The following is a 20,778-nucleotide window of genomic DNA, read 5'->3' as shown; positions in this document are numbered from 1 at the left end:
GGATCTTCAGTTTCACGGAATGACATTATATGATGATGTAGTGCAGCTGTGATGAGGAGAGTTGAAGATTTTGGCTGAGCAGTGCCATTGATTGCCAGTTGTTGGTGAGCAACAATGAGGAAGGGCTGTCCATGCTTTCCTAGCGGACTTCCCAGAGGAAGTGTGAATGAAGATGCTGGATTCACGGAGCTTTGGTCTGAACCAGCAGGACTCTCCTTATGTTTACACACCGTGCCTACACAGTGCAGCTAAACAAACTTCAAACCCAGAAATAATTGGTTTCTGAACCTTATGTTGCCAGTCCTTTGGTGGATACTGGTTTCAACATTTCTAGGCTAGAGAATGATGCAGGCACATCAACAGAGCCAGGCTTTTTTTTTTATAAGATATTTATTAAAGATTTTCTTAATACAATAAAAAAACAAACAAAACAACATATAACTTTACAATAACCATATTTTCTTCACTTCTTTGGACTTCCTCACATCTCTCGTTCCTGCGTTCTAAGTTTTTCAAACTTTACCCAGCAATTTATCACCTTGTTTCAATTCTTATATTATAATTTCCAATATTGTGTCCCTAGTTTTAGATAATTTTACCCAAACCTTAAAAGCTTAATTTTAGCATAATATTTATCCAAAATTTGTCTTTTCTTATGTTTTCATTTATCTTCATATTTCTTTTAACTAACTTGATGGTGCCATATTGTTAATAATCTTACATCTTTCTTAACACTCATACAATTTACAATATTTTTGCAGATAGTCCTTAAATTTATTCCAGTCCTCCTCCACAGCCTCTTCTCCCAGGTCCTGGATTCTGCCAGTCATTTCTGCTAGCTCCATATAGTCTATCAGTTGCATCTGCCATTCTTCCAGTGTGGGCAAATCTTGGGTTTTCCAGTGCTTGGCGAGAAGTATCCTTGCTGCTTTTGTTGCATACATAAAAAATGTCCGGTCCTTCTTTAACACCCTCTGGCCAACGATGCCTAAAAGAAAGGCCTCTGGTTTCTTAGGGAAGGTATACTTAAATACCTTTTTCAACTCGTTATATATCATTTCCCAGAAAGCCTTAACTCTAGGGCAGGTCCACCAGAGGTGAAAGAACGTTCCTTCAGTTTCTTTACATTTCCAACATTTATTATCAGACAAATGGTATATTTTTGCAAGCTTGACTGGGGTCATGTACCACCTATATATCATTTTCATAATATTTTCTTTCAAGGCATTACATGCCGTGAATTTCAAACTGGTGGTCCATAACCTTTCCCAGTCAGCAAACATGATATTGTACCCAATGTCCTGTGCCCATTTTATCATAGCCGATTTAACCGTTTCATCTTGTGTATTCCATTTTAGCAGCAGATTATACATTTTTGAAAGTACCTTAGTCTTAGGTTCTAACAGTTCCGTTTCCAACTTTGATTTTTCCACCTGGAATCCTATCTTTTTATCCAACTTGAAAACCTCTTTGATCTGAGCATAATGTAACCAATCTCGCACTTTATCTTTTAGTTTCTCCAAACTCTGCAACCTCCAATTATCTCCATCTTTTTCTATTATTTCCCAATATTTCGGCCATTTGGCCTCCATATTGAGTCTTTTCCGGGCCTTAGCTTCCATTGGTGATAACCACCTTGGGGTCTTATTTTCCAATAAGTCTTTATATTTTATCCAGACATTAAACACTGCTTTCCTAACAATATGGTTCTTGAAAGCCTTATGACTTTTGACCTTGTCATACCACAAATATGCATGCCATCCATAAGCATTGTTAAAACCTTCCAGATCCAAAACCTCAGTGTTTTCAAGAAGCAGCCAGTCTTTCAACCAGCAGAAAGCTGCTGATTCATAGTACAACTTTAAGTCTGGCAGGGCAAAGCCCCCTCTTTCTTTAGCATCAGTTAGTATCTTGAACTTAATTCTGGGCTTTTTGCCCTGCCAGACAAATTTGGAAATATCTCTTTGCCACCTCCCAAAACACTCCATTTTATCCACAATCTGTAAAGTCTGGATCAAAAACAGCATTTTTGGCAATACATTCATCTTTATAGCAGCAATTCGTCCTGACAAGGAAAGTTTCAATCTTGACCAAACTTCTAAATCCCTTTTAATTTCAGACCAACACTTTTCATAGTTATCCTTAAATAGACTCATGTTTTTCGCTGTTATGTTTACCCCTAGGTATCTTACTTTTTTAACCACGTTTAACTCTCTCTTTCTGAAACATTTCTGATTCTAAAGGTGTTAAATTTTTTTCCAATACCTTAGTTTTCTGCTTGTTGAGTTTAAATCCTGCCACCTGACCAAACTCCTGAATCAATTGTAATACCCTTTTCGTGCTAGATTCTGGCTCCTGTAGGGTCAAAACTAGGTCATCTGCAAATGCTTTAAGTTTATACTGTTTCGCTCCGACCTGAATTCCTTCCACCAACCGGTCTCCTCTAATCATATTTGTCAGAGCCACCCGTGGTCCCAGCTCACAAGAGACCAAAGTCCAGTCCAAGTTATATACAAAAGGTTTTATTGAAGAACATTGTTGGCATTACATCCAAGCTCCGTGGCTCCGGATCTGTTACTCTTAGATCGTAGAAGTCCCCTCTGAGTCAGTCCCGCCCCTGCACCAGCTTAAGAGGCTTGTACTGCTCCACCTTTTCCTCTCCTTCCTTTTCCGCAGGGTCTTCCTGCCCCCCTGTGCTCCCTCCCTCCGGGACTCCCCCGAGGCTGAGTCTTCTGACGCCTGCTCCCCCCTCCTTCGTGCTTTGGGACCAGGCTCCTCCTCAGGGCTCTCCTCATTTCCGCGCGCCTCCACATTTGAACTTGGCGCGCGTACGTTGCCTCTGACCTTCCTTTCGACCGTTACGCTACTCTCGGTACTACACTCCTCCCCTTCCGGCAGGACGTTCTGCTCCGAACTCCTTCCCCTCTCTGCTCCCTGTTCTGCTCTTTCTGACACACTGGCAACTCCACCCCCTTCACTCCGTTCCGACGGAGAGGCCGGTCCCGATCTCCAACCCCCACTGGGGATTCCCTCTTCGTTCCCCTGCTTCTGACTGCTTCCCTCTCTACTGCCCCTTGGCCTGACCAGGGGGGCTCCCTTTTGGGAATCCTCGGATTCACTTGACGGACTCACTGACAACCTCGGGTCATCGTCGTCCTCTTCCTCGTCGCCCTGGGACCCCTCCCCCTCGCTCTCTGTCCCTGAAACCCTGACATCCATCCCCCCCTCGAAGCCCCCCCTTCCCCCCTCCCGCCCATCGGGTGCAGGTTGTAGGAGCTGCAGCTCTTCGGAGGTGGATGCAGGATACAGGTTGTGTACCTCCACTTCCTCTGCTTGCAGTTCGGTGTATGAGTGTTCGAATTCGGGTTCTTGACCCAAAGTGTTCTCTTCTCCCTCTTCCATTGGTACCTCGTCTGGTGCTGCCGGCCAAGGTCCCGTCAGCCATTTCCTGCGCCAGTCCTCCTCTGGTTGCTCTTCCCACCAATAAGAGGGTTCTGTGTCCACCCCTGAGCACGATCCCCTGGGCGGGCTAGATTCTGGCGTTCCCTCCTCGGCTGAAGAAAAACCCCGGAAAGTACTGTCTGAGAGTGTGGGCGTAAAGAGCCAGTCATCAAAGTACTCGGCTGGCATGGGTCTATGCGGGAAAAGGGCATGGAACTCGTCTTTTAGAAGAGGTTCGTCTAAAGCGTAGCCCGGCACCCAACCGTTGGCACTGGCTGGAGTGCCCTCTGTGGCTAGAAAGTATTCTACCCCCTCTTTCCCCCATCTCGAGTCCAGGATTTCTGTGACCTCGTTGAGTGGTTCGGCCCTAGGCGCCCTCTCCCTCTCCTGTGACTTAGTGTGTAGTTGCGGGACTGTTTCAGACTCCTGAAACCTGTGCGGTGCCTTGTAGGGGGTGAGCACCGACCTGTGAAATACCGGATGCACTCTGGAACCTTCGGGGAGGGCTAGTCGAAAGGCTACAGGGTTGATCTTAGCCTCCACCTGGTACGGCCCTAACTGCCTGTGCCCTAGCTTCTTCTTGGCCAACGACTTGGCTGGCATCGCTTGGGCCGCTAACCACACCCAGTCCCCCACCTGGATCTCCTCCCCCGCTCTCCTGTTTTTGTCTGCCTGCACCTTATATGCTTGCTTGGCCAGCTCCAAATGTCTCCGCAATTCTTCGTGCACCTCCTGCAGCTCCGCTGCAAACTGGTCGGCTTCTTGCGGCACCCCCTCTCTCGGTGCCCCGAACACCGGGAAGGTTCTTGGATGACGACCGTTGTTCGCGAAGAACGGCGTCACCCCCGTGGACGCGTGCTTCGTGTTGTTATAGGCAAACTCTGCCATCGGCAGGTAGTCCACCCAAGCTGCGGGTCGCTGATTGGCGTAACATCTCAGGTACTGCTGCATGATCGCGTTGACCCTCTCAGCTTGGCCGTTGGTCTGTGGGTGTCTCGCCGACGTAAGGTTGATCTTGACGTTCAGGATACCTAAAAGCTTCTGCCAAAAATTGGAAACAAACTGGCGCCCCCTGTCGGACAGGATGGACTGCGGCAGCCCATGCACCTTGAACACGTGATCAATGAAGAGTTTGGCAGTCTGTTCCGCCGTCGCCACCTTTGCGCACGGAATGAAGTGCGCCATCTTGGTGAACAGGTCCACAACCACCAGTACCGCCGTCTTCCCTCTGGAGCTGGGCAGGTCAGTAACGAAGTCCAGGGCTACCCTCTCCCACGGTTGCTGTGGCGTTTCCAGCGGTTCCAACAGCCCCGCTGGCTTCTGGTGTACTGGCTTGAACCTCTGACAAGTGTCACACCTGGCGACGTAATCCGCTACCTCTCCGCGCATCCGGGGCCACCAAAAGTCCCTTGCCACCAGTTCTATTGTCTTCTCCTTACCGAAGTGGCCAGCACTGGGGGCGTCGTGCAACTGCTGCAGAACCTTTGCGCGAAGCTCGTCGCTTGGCACGTAGAGGGCACCTTTGGGAGTTAGCAGTCCGTCGCGTAGTTGGAACTCTTCGCCACTCTGCACACCTCTGCGCAACTCCTCCATTTTGGACTGTGCGAACTGATCCACTTGCAACGCGCGTCGCACCGCGTCCAGATCTACTGTGATGGCAGCGCACGACCACGCCTGCGGTGCGAAAATGTGCTTGGCTGCTACTGGCGCCGCTTCATCGAGATATTGCGGTTTCCTGGATAGCGCATCGGCTATAACGTTGGAATCTCCTGGGATGTACTCTATCCGAAAGTCGAAATCCGCGAAGAATTCCGCCCAGCGCATGTGTCTCTGGCTTTGGAGCTTCGCCGTGCGCCAATACTCTAGGTTCTTGTGATCCGTGCGGACCTGTACTGTGTGCTTGGCTCCTATGAGGAAGTGTCGCCACGCTTTGAAAGCTGCGTGAATGGCTAACAGCTCCCTGTCCCATATGGTGTAGTTTTGCTCCGCCTTGCTGAGCTTTCGGGAGTAAAAGGCACCGGGTCTCCAGTTTCCATGTGGATCTTCTTGCAGGAGTACGGCTCCAACCGCTCTGTCTGACGCGTCGGTCTCCACTCGCATGGGCCTGCCTGGATTCACGTGCAGCAGTTGCTCCTCGGAGGCGAAAAGGCTTTTAAGCTTCCGAAAAGAGCGCTCCGCCTGTTCCGTCCACACGAACCTCTTCTTCTTGGAACTCAGAGTGTCCGTGATCGCTGCCGTCTCCTTTGCAAAACCTCTGATGAATTTGCGGTAGAAGTTGGCGAAGCCGATGAATCTCTGGACTTCCTTCCGATTGCGTGGGCTCTTCCAGTCCAACACCGCGCTGACCCTGACGCTGTCCATGGCGAGCCCCTTGTCGGACAGCTTGTAGCCTAGGAAATCCACCTCCGTCACATCAAACTGGCACTTCTCTAACTTGGCGTAGAGCCTGTTCTCCCGTAGTCTCTGCAGGACCTCCTTTACGTCCTTCTCATGGGCCTCTTCCGTTTCCGAAAAGATCAGGATGTCGTCGAGGAAACACACACATTTCTTGTAGAGAAGTCCCGCTAGCACGTGATGCATAAAGGCTTGGAAGACGTGAGATCCATTTTGGAGACCAAACGGCATAACTCTGTATTCATACATGCCCAGAGGCGTGAACATGGCCGTCTTCCACTCATCGCCCTCCCGGATGCGTATGAGGTTATACGCTCCACGCAGATCCAATTTGGTGAAGATCTTCCCCTTCCTCACGGTTGCTAGGAGATCATCTATCTTGGGCATGGGGAAGGCCTTGGGCTTGGTCATACTGTTTATGAACCTATAGTCCACAATGAGTCTTTTTTGGGGCGTGTCCTTCTTCTTTACAAAGAACACAGGACTGCCCCCCACTGCTTTCGATTCCCGGATGAATCCACGCTTCAAATTGTGCTCTATGAACTCCCTGAGCTCTTGCATCTCGTCCTCAGACATGGAATACAGTTTTGCAGTCGGCAACTGCGCCCCCGGCACCAGGTCGATGGCACAATCATAAGGTCTGTGGGGCGGCAACTGGTCAGCTTCCTTCTCGCAGAAAACCTCCAGGAACCCTTCGTACTTGCTAGGTACTGCCTGCACCATGCCAAGTCGCAGCTGGTGCTCAGCCCCCTCCTCCTGGCAGGACTGGATGCAATTTTGAGCACAGTACGATGAGCAAAAGGTGATCTGGCGTTGGTACCACGCTACAGCAGGACTGTGTCTCTCCAGCCAACTCATGCCTAATACTATAGGCGTGTCAGACAGGTGGGTGACATTGAAGCTAATGACTTCTCGGTGATCTCCTATCCGCATCACCATGGGAGGTGTCTGTTGCACAACTTGCCCTCCAAGCAATTTCCTGCCATCCACCGTGACTACGTTCAGAGGCGTCGTGACGGGCAGAAGCGCTATGCGATGCTGCTTGACGAATTGCATCCCCACGAAATCGGCGTTGCTCCCAGAATCGATCGTGATGGGCACTTCTAGGGTGGTCCCATTTGGCAACTGAAGTGTTGCGGTGAGCTGCACCGCTGGCTTGGGTGGTAAAGGGTCTGTGGGTTGCAAAGACGCTGGGGACTGTTCTATAGATCCGCCTGGCTGAGCCCCAGCATTCGTGCTTACAGCCAGGCACTTTCGTTTCCCTGAAGCTCCTCTTCTTGGATCACTTCTGCTGCTACTGTTGCTAAAGCTGCAGTGTGTTTCTGGAGCCTCTGGGGGCACTCTTTCGCCATGTGCAGTGCACTGTCGCAAATGTAACACTTCCTGGTTCCTCTAGGAGGCTTCGCCTTTACTGCACCGGAAGCTGGGGCTCTGGCTGTTGCTTGAGCCTTAGCACCACCAAGTTCCATCGGCTCCTCCCCCTGCCTCCCCAGCGGCGAGGGATGTGACTGACTGAACTCCCTGGGGATGAAAGAAGACGTTCTCGCTGGTGGACGCACCTGACGTTCTTCCTCATTGTGCCAAGGACGTCCCTCGTGACGTATCCCAATCGCCAGAGCCCTCTGCACCACCTCCTCCAGGGGTCTGAGGTCTGTCTCCCCTGGCAAGTTCGTCCTTTATGGGACCGCTGAGACCCTCCCAGAACAAATCCCTCACAGGTGTGCAGTCTTTCTCCCAGCGTAACGCAGTCAGTAAAGCAAAAAATCTGGAATGGTACTGACGCACAGTGGCTTTGCCTTGCCGTAGTCCAAATATCTCCCTGCGTGCAAGATCCAAATCTACAGTTGACTGGAAGCAGGCATCCATCGCTTTAATGAATTCATCAGAATCGCGGCGGGCAGGGCCATCTTCACGCCACAAATTGCGCAACCAGTCTCTGGCCGCCCCATACAAGTGAGAAACAATAAACCCCACTTTCTCCTCCTCATCTTTAAAGTCATGACGAAGCAAGTGCAATGCATACAAAACGTCTGCTCTGAAACTGGGGTAGTGCTTCAGGTTCCCATCGAAGTGGGTGACTAGGCTGCCCCCCCGCCTTCCAAGTCCAATTCCCTCTGATCTGGACCCTGGGAACCCTTCCCTGCTTGCACGCTCCCACCTTGTTTGCAGGTCTTGGCAGCGCTTCTCCATTTCGTCATGCTTCTTCTGAGACGCAAGGACTGCAGCGGTGAGTTCGGAAACTGTAGTTCGCAGTGCTGTCAGCTGATCCTCCGCACTCATGGCTGTCACCGTTTGTGAGCTTTGCAAAAAAAATTTTTGCGTTCTTTGGGAGGGGACTTACTGTCAGAGCCACCCGTGGTCCCAGCTCACAAGAGACCAAAGTCCAGTCCAAGTTATATACAAAAGGTTTTATTGAAGAACATTGTTGGCATTACATCCAAGCTCCGTGGCTCCGGATCTGTTACTCTTAGATCGTAGAAGTCCCCTCTGAGTCAGTCCCGCCCCTGCACCAGCTTAAGAGGCTTGTACTGCTCCACCTTTTCCTCTCCTTCCTTTTCCGCAGGGTCTTCCTGCCCCCCTGTGCTCCCTCCCTCCGGGACTCCCCCGAGGCTGAGTCTTCTGACGCCTGCTCCCCCCTCCTTCGTGCTTTGGGACCAGGCTCCTCCTCAGGGCTCTCCTCATTTCCGCGCGCCTCCACATTTGAACTTGGCGCGCGTACGTTGCCTCTGACCTTCCTTTCGACCGTTACGCTACTCTCGGTACTACACTCCTCCCCTTCCGGCAGGACGTTCTGCTCCGAACTCCTTCCCCTCTCTGCTCCCTGTTCTGCTCTTTCTGACACACTGGCAACTCCACCCCCTTCACTCCGTTCCGACGGAGAGGCCGGTCCCGATCTCCAACCCCCACTGGGGATTCCCTTTTCGTTCCCCTGCTTCTGACTGCTTCCCTCTCTACTGCCCCTTGGCCTGACCAGGGTGGCTCCCTTTTGGGAATCCTCGGATTCACTTGACGGACTCACTGACAACCTCGGGTCATCGTCGTCCTCTTCCTCGTCGCCCTGGGACCACTCCCCCTCGCTCTCTGTCCCTGAAACCCTGACAATATTCAAGAGCACCTCCAGGACCGAAATAAAGAGCCAGGCTTTTTAAAAAGGAAAAATATAATAGGAGTGGCTTTAGTATTCCCCCCCAATCTCAAAAATACAATTATTTTGGTACTCTCAGTCACTTGGTTAGGCTATGAGCTACTGCTGAATATATATATTTTTTAAAAAACCAAACTTTTGTTAATGTACAGGCATTCGTCATCTGCTGTTCATTAATGCACATAGGCCTGGCAATGGAATGAGCGTTTTTCTAGAGTGGGGTCGAAAAACTAATTATTCACCATATGGTGGCCGGCTCAGCAACAATTGCTGAAGCCATGGAAGCAAAAGGAAGTTGGCTGGCTGCTCTTTGAGCAGTTTGCACAGCGATGACTCTCTTGACACATGCCATTCATTTAGCTTCTGAATAACAGATGGACTAAGGCTGGGAATTGTGGAAAAATCATGGCAGGGATCTGGTGGCTGCCCTTGCCTTTTTATCCTTCAGAATGACTTTGGGTCACATGGCCTGTGAAAAATAACAAGCAGGGGATTGTACTCCCAGGATTTCCCTGCTTCTTTCATAAAGCAGGGCGTAATTTTGACTGCCTTTTCGTATTTTGTTTATTAAAGGGATCAGGGGTTTTAGATGAAAGAGATTACTTGGTTTGTGGTTGGTGTGTGTGTGTGTTGGATGTGTGTGGGGGGGTTGTGCTGTACCAGTGACACTCAGCTCATTGTTAGAGGGGAAAATGCTGGCAGTTTGATAAGGGATAAGAAAACAGAGGAGGTTTTAAATTTAAATTTAAATTACTTGCTATTTGTTCTCCTCCCGTTTGTAAATTGCACATAGGCAAGTTAAGATAAGAGCTGTTTTAGATTCAGAATGTTCAAGCTGGGAGGGGGAAGAGTACCCCCCCTTCCTGTTTTCCCCTCCCACCACCCACAATAGAGTTTAAGAAGGAAGGGTAACAATCACAGGACCAGAACATCATCTGCACTTGCAACTTATATGCTATCTGGATTTAACATTGTTTTCAAGACTGACAAGTGTGGAAGAAGGAGAAAACTGCAAGGAAGATTTTTTTTCTGGACTTCTTGTTTCTGTAAAAGTGAATCAGATTAATTCAGGCTATTCATGGAAAGTGAATGAAATTTTAATTAAGCACGGTTGACAGTGGTAATATGGGTTAAAAGATTTTTAGTCCCACCCTTTCCAGACTATTCTGAGCAAAAGGAAAACAAGCATCCTTTTTTTCCATGTTAAGTGTAGTATGATCCACACCGTGATCAACTCCCACCCGGAAATCAATGTCCCCACTGTGGAAGGACATGTGGATGCAGGATTGGCCTCCACAGTCACCTCTAGACTCATTGTTAAAACCGTGTTTATGGAAGACAATCTTACTTGGCTACGAGTGATCGCCAAAGAAGAAGAAAGAAGGACAAGTAGATATGGTGATATGAGCCATGTGTCAGAATCAGAGATGTCATGAGAAATTGGAAAAAAGCAACAGCAGATGCCCCTCTTTGACTTCTTGCAAGTAGGCTTGTATCTTCAAGCACCTGCCTCCACTACCACCATTCCCTTCACCTGCCCACTCCAGGGCCTGTAGACTTTCCCTGGGGCAGTTTTGTTTGGAGAAAAGATGAGTAAGAAGGAACATGATAGAGGTATACAGAATTATGCATGGCCTGGAGAAAGAAACTATAGAAGAGTTTTTCTCCCTCACTAAGAATACTAGAACGTTGGGAAAGCCAATGAAACCGAACATTGGAAGATTCAAGACAAACAAAAGCTAGACAATGGAATTCACATCAAAAGTAGTGTCTGCCACCAATGTGGATGGCTTTAAAAGAGGATTGGACAAACTCATGAAGTGGCTACTAGTCACCATGACGGCTATGTTCTGCCTCCACTGTCAGAGACAGTATTCCTCTGAATACCAGCTGCTGGGAATCACAGGCAGGGAGAGTGCTGTTGCGTTTAGGATATGGGGTTCCTGGCTTCTTCTTGTGCTCTTGGAAGAAAGTGGAAGTGGCTATTTACACAATTCACATTCATTTCTCACCAGGGAATACAGGATATGTGTTCCCAGTCCCTTCCCCATGCAGGAATGGGTGGTGCAATCATCCACCACCCTGCTGTTTCTGTCTTTCCTTCTCCTTAAAAAAATAAATAAATCGTTTTTATTGATTTTCCCATAAAAAGCATCCAATTAAATATCCAATCATAATACTCCAATTAGAAAACTAAAAAACTAAAATAAAAAAGATCAAATTATAGTCAAAATTGTATTTATTAATTGCCTTTCCTTCTCCTGCCCTGAGAAAGTCTGTAAGCTCATGTGGAGCACACACAAACACTTTCTGAGGTGAACACAGGGTTGTGTGAGCATCCCTGGTCAGAATTCCGGTGGCATAAATTTTCTATAGGGGAAGGACTGGGAGAATGGTGTGTGTGGTGCAATTTCAAATGCACCACGAGCAGATGTCCATTGCCCCAGTTCAGGAAGGCTGTGATTGAGAGTGAAGAAAGTGAAACTGTATAGGAGCTGGAAGCTCTGCCTATTCCTGGCTGGCAGCCAGGCCTTGATCTCAGTAGGCATTTACTCACAATCCCTCTTTCCCAAACCTAGTATAGTGCTTTGACAATGTCACCTTTGTTCCTTGGTGGGAGGGCCACTATTTTGTGGTTCACCTCAGGTGGCAAAAGGTTTTGGGCCATCCTTGATTCCTGTGACTCTGGAAGTAATGGGATCCAGAACCTAGCTGACTAGTGTTAAAAACATCTGGACCTGGGGTGTCAATGTCTGGTTCTTCTGACATCTCCCTCTGGACCTCCAAGGAGATCCCAGGTTCCAAGTATGAGTGGGGCTGAAGCCTGATAGCAGTAGGTGCTCAGCTGTTCCTCCACCTGCATTTATTCTTCTGAGATTTCAGCCATTGCCTGCTCCCTCACCATAGGAGTTACTTCTGATCTTGGAGCAACACTGAGAGAAAAATGTCTAGGAAGAAGTGACATGGGGAACCATCTTTCACCTGCATTTTGATTTCTCTGTCCTCCCACCCCACTACATTCCGGGGTGTGGGGAGATCATACTGCCATAACTTCTAGTTCCCAAACTACTTTTTTAAAAGTTGCCCATGCCATCTCTTTGTTATAGGAAACTGCCAATGACTTGATTCTGACAAATAGATCTGTTTCTAATGCTATCAAAATTCGCAAACCCCTGTCATGAGGCCCACTGGCATTTCTCTGCTAGGGGCTGCTAGACTCACTGATACCTCCTCTCTCATCATCTCTGCTGAACCTTCTTTGAATGACCTTTGAATGGTGCAAAGCAGAACCAGCGAGAGGTGTGGCCTGGGGCATGTTCCAAAGGCCAGATAAGAGTACATTTTTGTAAACTTTACACTGACTTTTCCATTCCAATAGCATTGATTGTTTCCCTTGTAATTAAATGTGACTATTGAAATGTCTTTGTATAGCCAGTTTCAGCCATATCTTTACATCCCATCTCCTATGCCCAGGAAACAAACAACAACATTTATTTGCAATAACAATCAGTGCCCTTGTTATATTTCTGTATTTATTAATTTTTATCCCTCTCTTCATCCGATGAACTGAGGAGATGGCTCCTTACCCCATTTTGTCCTCACGACAATATTGTGGGGTCTATTAGTTTGAGATTTAATGTCTAGACCAAGATCACCCAATATACTTCCTCTCTTTGTTGCTTAGTGGGGATGTTTAAGTTTTATACAAATGTGTTGCAAGTGAGGGTGATTTAACTACATTATTGCTTTCTTTAAAAACTGGATGTATTTTGTCTTTTCTGCACCTTTAACAGAGGCAGCTGTCTTGTTCACACCAAGGAATGGCTACTCATGCTCATACTCTGTGGGTGATATGCAACTAAATTCTACTCAGAGCAGACCCGCTGAAATGAATGAAATGACTAAGTTAGGTCCATTAACTGGGGATACTCTGAATAAAACTCAGTTGAATACCCTTGTTTTGTGCTTTTCATTTACTACTCAAACTGGCACGACATTCTCTCTGTGTGTTTGCACATAGTTGACTGCATTGCTGAGGTTAGATTTGCTGGAGTCCTTCCCTCTGGATAGGGCAAAACTGCTTGGCCTAATTATGGCAGATTATTAAATTAATTTGATAATTGGACAGCATAATTAAAAGAACTCCCCACCAGCAAAAAGCAAGGAATAGCTCCTTTGTCTTAAAGTTCACCCTCGGAATAATTCGTTGCAGTTTCAAAGGGTGCCAGAGAGGATTTTTAAAAGAGAGGAAAGAAAATCATTACTCAGAGAAGTGTATTATTCTCTCGTCAGCTGTCAGCTTTCAGCACTTATTTTGACAATGGTTGTTTTTGACAGAATTTGTAAGATGCTTTTCCTCACCCTGGGCCTGAGATATGATGAATGTGCCATACAGGTGACCTTTACCCAAGGCCACATGTTAATATTCAGAATGGTCCTTTTGTTACTTTCGAACAATGCCTGTCTTTTTTCTTTCTTTCTTTTTTTTAAAAAAGCTTGATTTGCCAATATGACCCTCTGTTAGAATGCTGGACCATTCCAGATTGGTCACCAGGAAGCATCAAGTGCCTTTGACTGAAATGACATGGAAGATGTATGGTCGAAGTGCTGTATGCAGCACCACTGCTGTGACACGAAGAAAACCACTTTGACCCAAATAGAAGTGTACTCAAACAATGTCGCACCAACCAAAGACAACATATGGGAAGAAAAATGCTTGTGAACAGTTTGTGCTGGAAGATGTATTGGCCAGACTGCCATAGGGCAATCTTTGAACTATTGAAATCTTTAGAAATATTGTTTAGTACTTGAACAATACTTACAAACCTAATTAATCAAGCATAGATGCTCCTGCTCTCTCTTTACACAGTGTATTATTTGACTTCAAGAATAGCATTCTCAGATATATTTTGAAAGGCTTTACTGTTTAGGCAAACTACTACTTCTAACAAGCAGTTGAGATTGCAGCTCCATCTGTGCCAAATAATCAGATAAGTGACATAATTATTAACAATGATATTGCATTTTACCGTTAGTTCACTACTATAGAACTATGTTATAGCATTATATAGCTCTATAGATATTATAGATATAGATCTATAGATATAGATCTATAGATATAGATCTATAGCATTAAGTGTAAATAAGCTAATATTTTCAGCTTAATCCAATCCTAACAAGTATTATAGTGCTTCTAAGGTATGCTCCACAGCTTCTGGTGGTGATAATGTGAATTAGTATATATGTGGTGGCATTAATAAATATTGTTTAAAAACTATCAGGATAAAGTGCGAGACTGGCTACACTATTACCAAATCAGAGAGGTCTTTAATATGGACAAGAAAATAGGTTTCCAGGTGGAAAAATCGAAATTAGAAACAGAATTGTTAGAACCTAAAACTAAGGTACTGTCAAGAATGTACAACTTGCTGTTAAAATGGAATACTCAAGACGAAACGGTCAAATCAGCTATGATTAAGTGGGCACAAGACATTGGTTATAACATTATGTTTGCTGACTGGGAACGGTTATGGACCACTGGTATGAAATTTACGGCATGTAATGCCTTGAAAGAAAAGATTATGAAAATGATTTACAGGTGGTACATGACCCCAGTCAAGCTTGCAAAGATATATCATTTGCCTGACAATAAGTGTTGGAAATGTAAGGAAACTGAGGGAACATTCTTTCACCTCTGGTGGACGTGCCCAAAGGTAAAGGCTTTCTGGGAAATGATCTATAATGAACTGAAAAATGTATTTAAGTATACCTTCCTTAAGAAACCAGAGGCCTTCCTCTTGGGCATTGTTGGCCAGAAGGTGTTAAAAGAAGGATAGAACTTTTTTTATGTACGCAACAACAGCAGCAAGAATACTTATCGCAAAGTATTGGAAGACACAAGATTTGCCCACCTTGGAAGAATGGCAGATGCAATTGATAGACTACATGGAACTGGCAGAAATGACTGGCAGAATCCGAGACATGGGAGAAGAACAAACAGAAGAAGAATGGAAGAAATTTAAAGATTATCTGCAAAAACATTGTAAATTATTTGAATGCTAAAGTGATGCAGGATAGTGAGATAATGTGGCATTAGTGACAAAGCTGAAAGGAATGTGCAAAGATGTTTTATGAGTAACAAGTAAAGAAACACAGTTAAATTAATCAAATGATGGGGGATTAGAAGATAAGTGGACAGCAGTGGGAATGGTTAATTTAAAAAAAATTAAGTAATATTAAAATTAGTCAAAATAGAGGAAGAATTTGCTGAAACTAAATTGGAAATTTGAATACAGAAAAGGGAGATGTAAGGAAGTCAGGAAAGTAAGTTATATGAAATTAAGAGTTGAACTTATATATTTTTGTTTGGTTTTCGTGTTTTTTACTGTTTATTGTTTGTTGTTGTGTTGTTTTGTCTTGTTTGTTATTATAAAATCTGTTGAAACCTTAATAAAAATCTTCTAAAAAATATATATAAAAAATAAAAACTATCAGAATATAACAGTTCAACTATGACAGCATTTTCAAAGCCCCTTGTCCTCTGTGCAGCCTATTTGCTTCCACATAAATGTGCATAGGATCACCATTAAGTGGATTTCGCAAAATTCAAAGGGAAAATGTTCTTATTTAGTCCAGGAACTAATATAATTGTTTCGTTAATGAACTGGAGCCAGATATACACCACAATCTTTATTCCCTGAACATTGCTGCTGGAGAGGGTTAGCATAAGGCGGAGGTGTCCCTCTGCTGGGCTCTGCCAGTGGAGGCGACTCCTCTGCAGACGTCCCTGATGGTGACAGCCTCTTGAGAAGCTTCTGGGGCACAGTTTTGGTTGGCAGTAAGAGAGTACAGGGTGCTGAAATGGATCAGTACACAAGTGGAAGTGGATCAGAGTCAGCATGGTCCCACCAGATACAAAGCTGCTGCATTTCCCTGGGAGAAGTCCAGCTTTGACCTGGCACAACAACAACAACAAAAAAGAAAAATCTGCCCACTTCCTTTCCTGGTCGTCATGCGTATCAGGGATTTGGATTGTACTGCACTCCTCCCCAGTCCCATTTAGGATTTCTGTGCTGCCTTGAGCTGGTACAGCACAAAAGAAGGGGGGAGGGGAAATCTTACCACCACTTTTCACCCTGGGCAGCATGAATGGCAGGACTTTGGATATGGCAGTAGCTCTGCCATTCCACTCTATCCTGCTGCTTCAAGTTCCCCATAGCATTGCTCTGCTCACCATGCTTAGAGTAGACCTACTGAAGTTGGTCATATTCTAGAGTTGCCATATTTCAAACAGGGGAAAAACAGACAGAAAAATTGTTGTTTTTTGGCCAAAGTCCGGATTTTCCAGTATATTTTAGCGATTTCCGCTTGGACACTGCTTCCGACTGCAATATTCTGGATATGTCTGATAAATTCTGGACGTATGGCATCCATCTCATAGTCCTATTTATTTCACTGGATGTACTGTAAGCATGACTAAGTCTGAATCTTAGCCAAAATTTGAGATTAAGACACAATACGTTTGGTACACATCTTTATGAAAGTCCACAACATTTATTGATTTATTTATAGTATTTTGCATTGCCTTTTAGGACATAGTTAAAACACAATACTGTGCATTAAGACACATTAATAATCAAATCATAATACAGAAAATTATAAAACAGCAGCTGAGAGTTGTAGGTAGGCCTCAATCATATTGTGCAAATTTCCATTAAAATTATGTAGCCTCCAGATCAACAAGGCTTTCAAAGCTTTTTCTTTTCTTCTGCTTTCTTGTAGGATATGTTTTACTTGGATCTAGAGTGCAGCAAAGGACTTTTCAAATAAACAGATTTCTTTCTTTAGGTCTGATTTTGTATGTTCATTCAAGTTTGGAACTATATATTGGAGACTTAAAAGTCCAGATGCAACAGGTAGGGCTTAGCAAAGCATCAGGTGTTCTTCTAATTTTGCTCCTGTTTATTTGTGTTCTTCAGCCAATTTTAGAAGAGGACAGGTGCAGCCAGTGAGAACCAATCTGCTTGCGCAATGTGAATATAATGTATGAATATGATGTTCCAAAAATGCCACCACCAAGTTCTGTCTCCAGTGGGGAAGAGATGGTTGGAATGGGAGCAATGGCATTTCCTCACCTACCTATCAACCTGGAGACCACCTGTGTACACATTAAGGAGAAAGCAGAAGACACTGAAACTGCTATAGAGTAAACACAGAAAGAAATGTAGAATGTCTCGATTCAGCCAGGATACAAAGCAGTGCAACTTCATTATTTTCAGAGGCTGAAGCCATCCAGAAAATTTTCGTAAGCCATCCTCAACTGTAATTAGCCAATCACCTTTGAGAGGGAAACAGATTGTTGTAAGAATATTAAATGACTAAACAACAACAACAACAAGCCTTTTCCCCAGATCGGGGTGCAAGGCAGCTTGCAGATAGAACGGAAACAGCTAAAATACAAAACCATTGATTGGCCAGGTATGTAACTCATATTGTGTTCTTATGCCTCATTCAAGGAAGCCCCATGGATTTTGGTACAACATAGTCACACAGCTTACTGTCCACCCTACAGGTACACATATTGGCACACAAATCAGCACCTGCTGGTGGGGTGGGGTGGCATTACTTTCCCAGTTTCCCATTGTGGAAGTCGCTGCCAATAACCGAGATGGGGAGTCAAGGTGGCAAGGAGATTGACATGGTGCAGGTGTAGTGGCAGAGTCAAGCTGAAACTCCTAATGCTGTGCTGAAACTGTACTGACCTCCTCACTGCTTTACCCCTTTGAGTTACTGACAGCGACCTCTGTTTTGGTAAGCCAGGTAAACAGTGTCATCCCACAGTGCTCCATTGGTCACTATTGATGCAGATAACAGCATTCATCACTGACTAGGGGGCTAATCTATCCCCTTATAGCAAGAGCCAGAGGGCAGATAATCACAAAAGGTTGCACTATCAAGCATAAAGTGTGTAGGCTAAAATGCCATATAAGGTGAGCTGCTTTTATATGGGTTATTAATACATACAAATTTAGAACACTAGATAGCCATTGCCAGTCAGTGTAGGCAGTATTCAGCTAGATGGACCAATGATCTGACTACATATGACAGTTTACTATGTTCCTAAATTCTAGTTCAGCTTCAGACTCAGATCAGAATTTTTGTCCAAGGAACCCACTTTAAGGGGTTTTCTGTGAGCTAGGAGGATGCAGCCTCAACCTAAACATTTAAGGCTGAAGGTCCACTAACAATTGCCATCTCTTAACTTTGTCACACAAAACTCCCTAACCACATCATTTCCTTTGCAGCATTTTTTAACAGACCTGTGTGCGTAAAAATCCCACATGTTCCCTTGTTTTTTGTATGTGTATGTTCTTTCAGATATAGAAGTGCATGTGCAGAGTACATTATCTCTAGGGTTGTTTTTTTTTTTAAGCTTCTCTAGTGCTTTCCTCAGTCACAAGCAGTGCTTTTTTTCTGGGCGGGGTACACATACCCCTAAACATTTTGTGAATCTAAGTTTGGCCTCGGTATTTCAATATGAGTAGGAAAATGAGAGTACCACTAAACATGTTTTTAGAACAAAAGTACTGGTCACGAGGAATGACTCTTTTTCCGACTTGGGCTCATCTCCCATGCCTGCAAGAGTTTCTTCAAGCCTGAAGCAAACTTCCTACCAGCCCTTCTCTAAAGACTTTCTCTGGGAAGGAAGGTGCTTCTCCAGCGGTCTTCCAAACCACGATCCGGACAGCTTCAGTTACCATGGCACTGCAGACATTCTCCATGCTTCGCCATATTCTATGAAAAAATGCTCGGGGCAAACCCCCGTCTTTCGTGGAAATTTGGCATGACCGTCTCCTTCACTCCTGGCCTGTCCTTCCGCCGATCTCGGCACAAAGAGGTTAATAAATGTTTACTTCGCCCCCCTCCCCTTGCCCCCCTCCCCCCAATGTTTCCATATGGCTTGTTCACAGGCTTGTGCTTGTTTGTGTCTGAATGCCCACTTGCATTGACTGGTGTGAGGGAATTGTTCCACTCATGCTGGCCATCCTCAAATCAATGCCGGCCTCTAACAAGAGAAAGTGCCTCAGATGTAGTGGTTTCCACAGGACCATTGTTGGGCTTTTGTTAAGCATTTTTGAACCTAATAAATAATGTCAAAAGTCTCTTTCCTAGCCAAAAATGTTCCTTTTGAAAACTCTTCTAGTAGTATTTTTGTTCAGTGATGGCTTCCAGTGTTGCAAAGAATTTGCACTTTACAATGGTAATTTGATGTATCGCGTGCCATGTTGCAATATGGATTATTATTTTTTTAATGCTAAAGTGTTGTCACTAGATGGGAATCCCTCTTTCTTTAACATGTTCTCAAATTGAGAGGTCCTTTCAGGGTGTAACTGTTTCAAATGGGATTAAATATCATAATCAAGAGCTAAAGTGAAGAAATAGATTTTTTTTTAAAAAAAATTGACTTTAATTAGAGTGTGATGGTGGTGGTTGTAAGATTTAAACTTGGGCATTATACATTGAGAAAATTTGATGGCAGTTTATTGTGAAACAAATCCTAGCTAACTGGACAAGGATATTTCTCTATCTCTATCTCTATCTCTATCTCTATCATCTCTATCTCTATCTCTATCTCTATATCTATAACCTATATATTATCTATATCTATCACAAGTCATTGCATATTTTATATTTCCACTGTTTTTAATAGTTACAAACTTAAATTCATTTCTAAGGAAGTCAGATCAATAATTTGGGTTTAAAGCCCAGCAAGCAGGATCACTGTTACATTGACAAATGATTGTATGTTAAAATTCCTAATACTAAGTTAACATGCAGAAGTTCCCTATTCAGTCCCCTGGCATATCCACATAGGACTGTGACAGTATTGCGCCTGAAATGCTGGGGAGTTGTGCTAGTCATTGTGTTCAGTTCTGAGCCACGTGGACCAGTGATCTAACTCTGCGTAAGGCAGCTTCCTATATTCCTAAATGTTCTGAGGCCTTCTAGCTCCCATGAGCTCATCTGAGCTTTCTCAGGCCTTGCAGCACATGGCATTCTATAAATAATGCACCAGGCAACCATCCTTGATTTGTTTCTCTGGGTGTATTAGCATTTTCAGATAACAAGGCAAACTGGAAAACATTGTGGGCACAATCCATCTTAAATTAAGGACTTTTAAATTCCTGCAATTTCAATAGGAGGGATTTAAGCACCTGCTCAGTTCACCCCCTTGAAATTAGTGGGACTTAAGAGTGGTTTCTCACTGGCTGGACTGGACTCCAGATAACTTCAGCATTGTGGGTTGAGGTCACTTGATGCTTAAGTCTTTAGCTACTTTCCAAACCATCATTTCACTCTCAGAAAATTAGCATGTGCCTGTTTTGTACTGAAGATAGGGAAATGAATGCCTTTTATGGCCACCTCAGAAAAAAAGAGCTTTCTAATGTGCTGTGTGCTGTGGCACTGGACCACTCTCTATGTTATCAGCAAAAAACACACAAACTAAAGCAAACATTAAGTTCCTGAATGGAGCAGATAATTTAGCACTAGGTGAGACATTATCCATGATTTGTAAGTGTCTAGGCACTGAAATTAATTCACCTGGACATAATGTCATAAATATTTTTGGACAATTTGGCATTTTCTTACGCTCATTTCTATACCTTCTTTATGTTGAAAATAAAAGGAAATAATTCACAGCTCCACAGCAGCATGGTGTATAGATCAATAGCATGATGAAAATTGCACTTCACTAAAAGTACTACTCATAGTGAAAAAATGACAGATCAGTCACT

General features: G+C 44.7%; 1 long non-coding RNA gene across 2 annotated transcripts in view; it reads left to right on the top strand.

Moving 5' to 3' along the window:
- Positions 1–20,778, top strand: part of LOC310826312 — a 152,696-nt gene that overhangs the window by 49,860 nt on the left and 82,058 nt on the right. For both annotated transcript variants that reach the window (XR_014555728.1, XR_014555729.1), the window contains exon 2: positions 16,960–17,458. This is a non-coding gene — a long non-coding RNA (uncharacterized lncRNA). The remainder of the gene's footprint in view (positions 1–16,959; positions 17,459–20,778) is intronic.

The sequence above is a fragment of the Podarcis gaigeae genome, assembly GCF_964106915.1.
Source record: "Podarcis gaigeae genome assembly, chromosome: 10".
Classification (NCBI taxonomy): Eukaryota; Metazoa; Chordata; class Lepidosauria; order Squamata; family Lacertidae; genus Podarcis; species Podarcis gaigeae.
This window is presented reverse-complemented; position numbering and strand designations above follow the sequence as displayed.